This window comes from Vombatus ursinus, unplaced genomic scaffold (assembly GCF_900497805.2).
Source record: "Vombatus ursinus unplaced genomic scaffold, bare-nosed wombat genome assembly UNPS02009205.1, whole genome shotgun sequence".
Lineage (NCBI taxonomy): Eukaryota > Metazoa > Chordata > Mammalia > Diprotodontia > Vombatidae > Vombatus > Vombatus ursinus.
In genome coordinates this window covers 14,386,193-14,397,607 of record NW_020948983.1, presented here as the reverse complement: position 1 = coordinate 14,397,607, position 11,415 = coordinate 14,386,193, and the positions used below count along the sequence as shown (strand labels likewise).

General features: G+C 36.8%; 1 pseudogene; it reads right to left on the bottom strand.

Annotated features, from left to right (window-relative positions):
- Positions 1 to 4,083: 4,083 nt before the first annotated feature.
- On the bottom strand, positions 4,084 to 4,353 carry LOC114035484 (annotated as a pseudogene).
- Between the last annotated feature and the right edge of the window lie 7,062 nt (positions 4,354 to 11,415).

Below are 11,415 nucleotides of genomic sequence, written 5' to 3'. Positions count from 1 at the left end.
ACACTTCACAGTGTGTCACTTACTGCCACTCTTAACTGGTTTCCATCACCCGGAGAGGGCATAGCATCTGCAAGCAGAGACACACCAGGGAACACAGGGCTGTTGATGTGACTCCTGCTTGGAGGAAGTGGATGCACCAAACAGATTTTTTTTTCAAAGCAGGGGGCTTCAAGAGCCAACTCCTCAAAATGGAACTTAGCTAAGAGAGGCAGGAGCTCATAGGCAACATCATGGGGTTTAGACTAGGGTCTGAGTTCTGCCATTCACTCACTCATTGACCTTGTCCAAATCACCTTACCTCTCTTGTTCTCAGGTTGATTTTTCACTTGTTTGTTTTTGTTTTTTGGCACAGATATGATTTTATCTGTGTAGGAAATCACTTCTTCGAGAATTCCTTCAATCCAGGAAGTGCGGCATGGTGCATAGTGGGTCATCTCTGGAGTAAGGAATATTTGTCAGAAGTCATGTTTCTGACACATATCAGCTGTGTGACCATGGGCAAATTATTTAAATGCTCTGGTCCCCGGAATTAACTTTCTAGGCTTGTTACAAGGCCCACATTTTGTGAAGGCTGACCTCATCATGTAGCATGAAGTTATAGTGGTGTATGGCTTGAAGGGAGGCAGAATAGACACCTCTAACCTCTTCTCCCTCTTCCCTCCTCTAAGGGAGACTAATTCCTGCAAGAAGAGGAAGCAGGAAGCTTGTGTCCAAAGCAACTTTGCTCTCTTCCAAATGAGTGGATATGAGCTAGAAGTTTATCTATCTGCTCCCTTAGTTAAATATTGTTAGTCTAGGGAATATGATCTGGTCTCATCTAACTTCTGATCATTAATCATTATTAGTAGAAGCAGAAACCCAAGCTCTATATTCAAGGCTTGACCCCATTTCCACTAAATACCTGTTCCATAATGAACACACATATTGCAGTTAGCCAAGATACCTTTTTACCCCAATTTGGTAGCAAAACAGAAATCAAAGGAAGTGTACATAGGAGAATATGTGTGTGTGTGTGTGTGTCCATGTGCACATACACACAAAAACATATATAGGTATACATATCTATATATGTATGTGTGTGTGCACACATGGACACACACACACACACACACCAGGCAATAGAGAGTGAAAAAGCTCTCTAATTGAGAGCAAGGTAACTCAGCTCAACCAAAGGAGAAAGACAGTTCTAGATCTCTCTAGTACAGCAAGCTGGGCCCAGGGCGTGATAGAGATAGGCAGTTCCTCTTATGATGGTTTCTTTCCAGAGTCTTTTCCTTCAGCGCCCTAAAGTGGAGCTGGCATCTCACATCTTCTCACTTGTAGCTAGAACCCAGAATTGCCGGAAGTCTCTGCAGAGTCTAAAGAGACTCTCAACTCAAAGACAACTTGAAGATGACCTAAAGATTGAAGAGATTAGAGATTTCTCCTCTCTCCCTCTCTTGCCAACTCCACCCTGCTCTTCACACAGGTACAGGTCATGGCATTGGGACTAGGCTTACATTAAGACAAAGAGTAGGAAGCTGATCTACATTTGGCCTCAGTTGCCTCTCCTATAAAATGAAGGAGTTGGACTAACTGGTCTTTAAGGTCCCTTCTAGCTCTGACATTCTGTGATTTCCTTTTTCTCAATCAATCTTTTCTTAGGGATCATTATGTATCTAGAGCTGAAAGGGACTTCAGAGGTGATGTTATCCAACTCCCTCATTTTACAGATGATGACAATTGAATCCCAAAAGGTCCCATATGATTTACACAAAGTTGCTCATGTAATAAGTCTCAGCGGTGGGATTTGAACTCAGGTCCTCTTATTCCAAAGTCATCTATTTTGCCTCTTTCTTGCTCCGGCCTCTCTTTTTACCTGTCGATGGCCATGGCAGATCCTCCTGGCCAGAGAAACAGATTTGCAGAAGAACAGGCTCATATTTACAGTATTTCAACTTCCCTGGCTTTGTCAACTGATGTCGGCCCAGGGAAATGGCAAGGGATTAAGAATAATAAACATCCCCTTCTTTTTGAAGTCTGAGGAAGACATTTAGAACCCATTCATTTTCAATGTTATAATTAAACTTTAACATCAATGTGTGCACAGGGGTAGAAGAGGATGAACTACAATGCTTACTGTGTCCCTATAGCCTTGGCTGATCAGTTAATGCTGTTATATGTACAAGACCAATTTTAGTCAAAGTTGCAAAATAGACCATAAAGTCATATAACATCAACATTAGAGAGGATCATAAATGTCACATAGTCCAGGGCTAAGAACATTCTCCACTGTCCAGCATGATGTGCATACATTTTTAATCTTGTTCTGGAATGGAGCTGTGCTTTCATTAGTATGGGGAATTCTTGTGGAAATTCCCTAAAATTGTGCACATGGTACATTAACTCATTGGCAAATTATAGTCTTAGTGAGCTGACTGGAAAACTGAAAGGTGACTTTCTCTTAGTCACCTAGCTTGTATGTGTCAGAGGCAGGATATGAACCCAGATCTTTCTGATTGCCCTCTATCCCTAACACCACACCACCTCTTGTTTTTGTGTGTATTAGATGACACATTCAATGTTTAATGAGTTGAATTAAAAAAAAAAAACCCTGAGACAGACTAGTAGAAATTTTTCACTTATTCCAACTGGTCTCAGGAATTTTGCCAAAGGCAATCACATAGACTAAAAAGGTAATATAAAAGTGGAAAATGTTATGTCTATTTGAGTGATTGATCTTCACTATAAATGGTCCCTGCTTCCATGAGAGTCATTGGAACATCAATTAGCCCTCAACAGTTTACAAGTAAATAACAATACAGAGAAATAAAATAATAATAATTAAGTGACACAAAGAGGCATCACTACTTATTGGTCATTTGCCAATGAATCATTTTGCCTTGGTACCCCTTGAAATCACTGGTAGCTACTCTTTCGATGTTTACAAAATGTTTTCGCTCACATTTACCCTTTGAGGAATATGGGAGTAGTATTACTGCTGAAATCATAGAATCTCAGATTTGGAAGGAACTTCAGAAGCCACTGAATCCCATCCCTAACAGAAAATGTTTTCCTTCTCCACATATCCAAAGTGGGCACTCGTGCCTATGGAACATCTAGTGCCAATTGTTCACGAGGGAGCCCAGTGATTCATTTGTGTGGCTCTAGCATACCCAGAACAGTTGTGTACACTTTACACCCTCAGATTGATGCCCTGAACTTTTTTCTTGTGTTAGGTCAACAAGGAGGAAAGGAGAACATATTCTCTCCCCTCCAATGTTCCTGTCTTCCTTGGCACTAGCTAACTAAATTGTCAATTAAAAAAGACCAGTTCAGGACTGTGGGAAAGCAATGAAAGCTATCACTGCCTGCCCTGAGATTGACTGGTGACTCATCCAGCCAGTGAAAGTGATAGAAAATGATGCAGTGTTTGCTTCACTCTTAAGTTCTGGAAACCAGTTTAGGTGTTGTATTGCAAAAGTGTCAAACAGGTGACCTGGGGGCCCACAACATTCCTGAGTGCTGTTGAATCTGATTAAGATGTAATTGGGAAATTTTTAACGAAATAAATAAAATATAGTAAGACGTAGATAACGTTAACATGCTTTCTAAGTGAACATGTGGTTCTCAGGGGACATTAAGTGACCCTCTTTTCTATCTCAATTTGACACAATTGGTATAGTGATTGGACTTGGAGTCAAAGAATCCTGAACTCAAGTTCTGCCTCAAATACTTAATTGTTGTGTGACCCTGGGCAAGTCAGTTAACCTCTTTCAGTCTCAGTCTCCTGACCTGTAAAATGGGGATAATTTTAACACTTACTATACAGAGTTGTTGTATAAAATCCAAAACCAAAACCAAAATACATGTAAAGTGCTTTGTAAAGTTTCCAGCCCAATGAAAATGCTAGTTCTTTTACATGCCTTGTAACTATTTCTGGGCAAAATTCTTTTTTTCAAGTTTCACATCTTTATTCATCTGTTAAATGTGACATGATTTCGTGCAACATGAAGGAAAGATCAAGCATTTCCTAATTGTTTGTAGAATTGTGCAGATGGCTTGTGGAAGACCTTCATTCTCAGCAGCTGAAAAAGCACATTTTCACTTAGAATTCTGGGCCTTCTTCTTCATTTTGCTATAATCCACATTCACTGAGTAGAACTTGTACTGATCAGTGGGATTCATTTTGTTCCAAGGCTCTGGGTTATTCTTTCTGTCCCAACTGACGTCAGGATTGAGCAGCGTCAGGCAAATGACGTACAGAGTTGCCCCAGTGCCTTGCCCCCCCCCTCCCCCGCCAGGTCTGATGAACATGAGCAGGGGAATCAAGCTCAGGTGCTTCTTGGCCTGGTTGAAGATTATGCGGAGCATGGCGAAGGCTGTGGGCCTCGGCGGCTCGTTCATTCACTCGTGGCCCAATGTCCCAAAATTCTTGCATATATCCTGTGTCTACCTCAAGGCTTGCAAATATTATGAGCTCCAAAGATATATTTCCACTACATCTGGGACTCAGTTGGCACACCTGAACTCTATTTGTTCTTTAGTATTCAATCTAGAAACCACACTTTAATATATAGATTCATCCCTTTTTCTACTTAGTATAGTCTGATAATCAAGATGTGATTTCAAATGACTAACATCCGTTCTCTCTCCTAAGACAGATGTGCAAAATACTCTCACCATGCTAGATCTTTATGCATATATTCCTCAAACTATCCCAAGCCTTTTACTTTAATTGCATGGCCCCAAAGGGTTAGAATTAGGCAGAAAAACTATCCATATACCTATATGGTTTTAAAAGAACTACTTTCCCCTCAGGTCTTCTTTCCAAATAGTAGGGAATGTAACTGATTATTGTAACAAGGAAAATTGTGTTTGTCCCTCAAGTCAAATACATTCAAACCTTCTGGACAGAATACTAAACCCATTCCTTTTTCATCTTCCCTGATTTGGCTGCTTGTGTGAGCTAGAGGACATCATCCTTTAAAAGCTTAATGACTTTGGAAACCTGCTAGGCACATATCTCTAATCCTGCCCTGGAGTCCCTGGAGCTTGTTAATGAAGGAGTAGAAATCTAATCCACTTGACCTTGTCACCCTGCTGCTACATGTCCCTCCAGTCCAATCACCTGCTTCCTCCACCTACACCTGACAACACTCAAATCCTCTGAGAGCCCAACAGCCTTTAGGCATGCCTTTTGCTGAGACTCATCAGTATGACCAGCTGTTGGGCATCTGGCAGGGAAGTGCCCCCTCTGTGTTTCTGAACTGAAGTGATTTGGCTGGATGCCTTGGAGCTGCTGTAACAACGAAGATCAATCACTGACCTGAGTGGCTGTCCCAGGTATTTGTGTGTCTGAGAAACCCACCACAAGTGGACAGGATGCAGCCTTGACAAAATTCTGGGCAGTTCACTGTATGCATCCAGTTATATGTAAGTTTATCCTATTTGCTGGGACAATGTAGTTCCAGAAAATAACAAGTATGTTCAGTATGAACATGAGTAGAAGGCATCATGGTAAAGTTGAAAGCATACTGGATTTAGAGGAATTTTTTTGGTGGGGAGTAGTGTGTACAGATCCTTACTCTGTCCCTAATTGCCTTTTGACCTTAGGAAAGTTGCCAACCTCTCTGGACCTCATTTGCCTCATAGTTAAAACAAGAGGTTAGAATCAAGTTTTCTTTCAGATCTGAATCTATAATTCTACAATAAGAAGACCACTTCAACATGGCAACTCAGAGATTCTTTTCAGATATGAGCAATTCTTTCTATTTAGCATCTATTCTTCACTGCTGTAATCTAATAGAAAAACTAGACCTGGAATGAAAAATCTAGTTTGAGTCCCATGTCTGGCATCTATGATCTGTGTGAACTACAATGAGTCATTTCATCTTATTGAACCTCAATGTCTTCATCTGTAAAATGGGAGTTCATGCCATTCATGCTATCCACTTCTCTGGGCTGTTATGAGGGAAGTAGTCAGTAGGCAGGAAAGAGCTTTGAGTATAGAATTCATTTTTTATAACCTTCAACTTAATGAATGCTTACTGAGTTTAATAGTACATTCAAGCCTTGTGCTAGCAACTGGGAAATACAAAAGGCATAGAAAATAGTCACTCATTGTTAAGTGCTTTCCATCTAATGATTATTCACATTTGTATAGAACTTTGTGATAAAATACTTTCATATGCACTACTTCATTTGATCCTTACTATAACTTTCAGAGGCAGGTAGTATAAATTTTGTTGAACCCACTTTTCAGATGAAAGAATTTAATGTCAGAGGGAACAGAACTAGTCTAGCAAGTATTAATAATAATAATAATAATAATAAAATTACCAGATAGAGAAATGATCAAGAAATCCAAGAAGAAACTAGAGTAAGTGCATTTCTCCTCCTTAGGTCCACACAAAGAGAAAGCAGAAGGCCACATTCACTTGGGAAAAAGTATACACAGAAAAATTCTGCCTAGGAGCATAACTTATAGAAGCATTACTGTTCACATACAAATAATGAGCCAGATAAGCTGAGGCCTGGAAGATATTTTATTAAAAATTAATAAATTGTACCAAGAACATAACAATTAAAATAAACAATTAGAAAAATAGTCATACTTATTTATGTATAAATATTGGAAAACAGAAATTTCAGGTTATATTGCCCCTTTTCTTTTGCAAAGCTTTCATCAGATCAGATATAAAATCTTGTTCTATATTTACTCCAGGGGCAAGGAGTTGGAAGCCTAGACCAGGGTCTTGCCTTCTCTACCCCCACTCCCATAACATCTGACACAACTAACTGTCTAGATACTCCTAACATTCCTAAATAAAATAGTTCTCCTTATTTAAAAATGTTTTGTAGTATTGTAGATCAGTGCCAAAGAAGGCTATCATTCCTTCCAGAAGTTCACCAAGCCTAGATCCAACTCAAAGTTCTAATCCAGGATGCAAGGCTGGAAAAATGAATTAATTCAAGAAAACAAAGATTTATGATGAAATATTATGGATTGTAAGGACACTCAAGACACAAACACAAAAGAGGAAAATATCTCCACATGGTCTGCAAGTAAAGCCTCAAATAAAATCAAATTCTCTATAAGCCAACTCTAATTGAATTCCTGGAAGAAATGAAGCAAGAGTTTTAAAATGCTCATATCAATTAAATTAGATCTATAGAGAAATGGAGGGGGAAGGGAACAAGAGGTGCAGAGAAAAAAAACAGAACAGGGAATAAGAGCTCTAGAGGAAAGAACTAGAAAGAGAATTAATAGATTTGTAAAAGAGATACAAAGCTTACTCAGGTAACATACTCATTGAAAATCCAATTGGACGAGACAGAAATCAATGACTACAGGAGATGAGAAATATAAGAACTAAATTGAAAAAAAATAGAAAATAGGAAATACAATCTACCAAAAACAACTAACCTAGAAAATAGATCAAGAAAATATAAGAATCACTAGGCTAAACAAAATACTTGGCCATTAAAAAAGTTGGTACCATATTTCATTAAATTGTGAAGGATTTAAGGATTAAATCAAAGAATTAAGATCTATTATATCCAAAGGGCAACTTAAAATGTAAAGAATATATGAACCACCTCCTAAAGAAGCCAGAAAATGAAAATTTCCTGGATTTTATGACTAAAATCCAAAGCATTTACATGAAGGACAAAATACTGCAAGTAACCAAAATGAAAGTATTCAAGTACAATCAGTCATGGTCCAAGTCACCCAAAACCTGACCACTACCACTATGACAGAGAGAACTTGGGTTATAATATTCCATAATGCATAAGATAGAATTTTACATTCATGAATAATTTTTCTCAGTAATGCTGAACATTATTTTACAGAGAATTACAATGGACTTTTAAATAAAGAAGACTTTCCAGTCTCCATGCTGAAGAACCCAGAGTTGAATACTTTGAAGTACAGACTTAGGAATCAAGCAAAACATGAAAAGGTAAAAAAACATTGAGCAAGTGAATATATGATGATCATAGGCACATGTTCTAATAGAGAGAGAAGAAACAAGTTTACCTTAGCAACCTCATAATTTACTCAAGGGTAATAGAATAAGTAAATAGGTCAAGGGGGATGGGAATTATTTTGTTATGTTTCAATGATATTAAAAGAAAAAAGAAATGGAAAAAAAAAGAAAAAATACTAGGGAAGAAAGTTGAAGAAAGGGGAAAGAATTATCTCACAACATCAGGATGCATGACAAGACTATAAAATATAGATTAAAGTGTGGTATGATTAGGCTAAACATGAAACTTACTTTCCTATGAACTACACAAAGGAAAAGTGAACATACAGACATACGTAGAGTCTGGTAGAGAAATACATTCAACTCAACAAAGAATAAGGCAAGGACAGGGAGAAGGATATTTAAGGGGGAGGGTATAGCCAAAGAGAGATTAATCATAAAACAAACTTGATCTTCAAAAGGTGGAGCATGAAGGGGAAGGTGTAGATAAATGGAAAGAAAGGGTAAGAATCTGTTGTTGGGATCTGGGTGATGAGAAGAGGCAGAAAAAGAAATATTATGTAAAATATGGATAATAAAAATGAACAAATTATATGAATACATAAATGGATTCACAAAAAAATCTTTTGATAAAGTACAAAATCTACTTCTGTTAGAAAACTAAAAAGTATAAGAACAAATTGACAATTCCTTATTATAGTAAATACTATCTAAAACTGAAAATCAAGAATACCCATAACCTCTAATCTCATTTGATCTAGTGAATGCTAGAAGTACTAATTATAGCAATATGACAAGAAAAAGAAATTGAAGAATAAGCATAAACAAAAAAAGAAACAAAATATCAACTTTTGTATAAACTATAATGATCTAGATAGGGAAGCATAAGAAGTTAATTTAAAATTAATAATATTAGTAAAATAATAAGATATAAAATGAACTAACACAAATGATTAGCCTTTTATTATATCACCAAGAAAATTCAGGAAGAAGAGATAGAAAGACAAATTCCATGCAAAATATTTATAGAATACATAAAGTATTTACCAAGACACATAGCAATGGTTTGGATATAACTACAAAAACTCTTCATGACAAAAAAAGGCAGAAGTGAAAAAGTGGAGAGTTATTAAATACTCATATTTTGGCTCTATTAATACAATACAAATGATAATGTGGCCTAAATTAATTTACTTATTCATTGCCAAACAAATCAAACTACCAAAAGATTATACTTGAGAGCTAGAAAAAAAAAAAAAAGATAAAGATAGGAAAAAAAGGTGAAGATTCTCAAGGGAAATCATGAAATAATGTTGGAAAATGAGGGCCAAACAATACTAATCATTCAACAACATCTATTAAGTGCTTACTATGATTCAGGAACTATACTTTGCACCTAGAAAGTTTTATTAGAAATCAGTAGTCATTAAAATTCTTTGGTACAAACTCAAAAAGTAGAAAAGTTATTCGATGGAATAGAACAGGTGAAGAACACACAGAAGGAAAATAAAAGTGTAAGATTGGATAAATGAAAGAACACTACTAAGATGTTATGAAATTATGATTTTACAGAGCTATTAGGAAACCTGGATATATTTATTGCAAAAATGAGTTGTAAATCAAGAACTTACACCATGTGTCACAGTACTTCCAAATGGATATATGACCTACATACAAAAAGGCATATCATAAACAAATTAGAGGAGCAAGAAAGAAAATAGCTTTTGCAAATATTGATAGAAGAAGAATTGTTGACCAAACAAGGGATAGGAAAGGTCATAGGAGAGAAAATGAATAATTTTGATTACATAAAATTGAAATGGTTTTTACAAATTAGAAGGGAAACAGCTGGAAAAAGATATTTGCAGCATATTCATATATATATATGTGTGTGTATGTTTATGTATATATATATATAAAATCTTTTATTTTTCCTCAATTACATATAAAGACAATTTTAACATTCATTTTTTTAAAAAAAATTAGTTCCAGATTTTCTCTTTCCTTCCTTTACATCTCCCCTCCCTGAGACAGTAATCAATTTGATATAGATTATATATGTTCAATCATACAAAACAAATCACCATATTGGTCATGTGAAAGAAGACACAGACCCAAAGAGGAAAACAATAAAAACAATAACAGCTAAAGTGATCTTTCCATCTCCTTTCCCTCTTTTGCCATCCTTTCTCTCTCTCTCTCTCTCTCTCTCTGTCTCTCTCTGTCTGTCTCTGTCTCTGTCCCTCTCTCTGTCTCTGTCTGTCTCTGTCTCTGTCTCTGTCTCTCTCTTTCTCCGCTGCTATACTCTACCTTGATTAAATCACATCTGTAGTACTGTGTTTTCTTTTGGGTGCTATACTTACCAGTAGGACAACATTAAGAGAAGACTAGCAGGACGGTAAAGGCCCTCAATATCATGCCACATGAGGATCAGATGGAGGAAATGTGGATGGTTAGTTTGGAGGAAAGATGACTTGGGCAGGAAATTACAGCTGTCTTCAAATATTTGAAAGAATGTCATATGGAAGGAAACAACTAGGTGACACAGTAGATAGAGCACCAGGCCTAGAGTTAGGGAGACTGATCTTCTTGAATTCAAATCTGGACTTCAGACACTTACTAACTATGTGACCCTGGGCAACTCACTTAACCCTGTTTACCTTTGTTTCTTCATCTGTAAAATGAGCTGGAGAAGGAAATGGTAAACCACTCATGTATCTTTGCCAAAAATAAGTAGGTCACAAAGTTGCCCAGAACTTTAAAAAATGGCTGAACAACATCAACAAAACAACATATGGAAGAGATACTCAGCTACTTATGTTTGGACCTAGAGAGAAGAACTAAAAAAATTAATGGACCTAATTTAAAAGAAAATGGCAGATGTCACAAAAGTCTTCCTAATGATTAATGGACTTCCACAGTAAGTCTAGTTTTTCCTTCACTGGATGTCTTTAAGTATAAAGCACAGAATCCCTTGCTGGGTACGTTATGGAAGTGAAGTTAACTCAGTTATGCTTTGGACTAGACAGCCCTTTATTTCCATTCCAATTCTTAGATACTGTGATCCTATTTTCAATATTCATAGACCTTAATTTTTATGCCAGGTCAGGGGCAAAAAAAGTCTTCATTAAATTCATCTTCAAGGCCACAATGTAAATGAGGAACTGGCTTGCTGAACTCCACAGGATGTTCTCCCAGCTGTTTATCCACTTACAATCTGGTTCGGAGCAGACCTAGGAAAATGCAAGCTGAGGCTTTGCTTGGTCTCAATTATACATTCAAATTGCTTGTGTTTAAAAACCCCTAAAAACTGTAATGGCTTAATTAAGCTGGTAACTTTATTACATCTTCTCCTCACTTGAAGTCTAACTTCAAACCCTCTCTCTTTATTTTTTTTAAACACTCTCTCTTTAAACAAACAAGCCAGCATGAAAACTCCAAG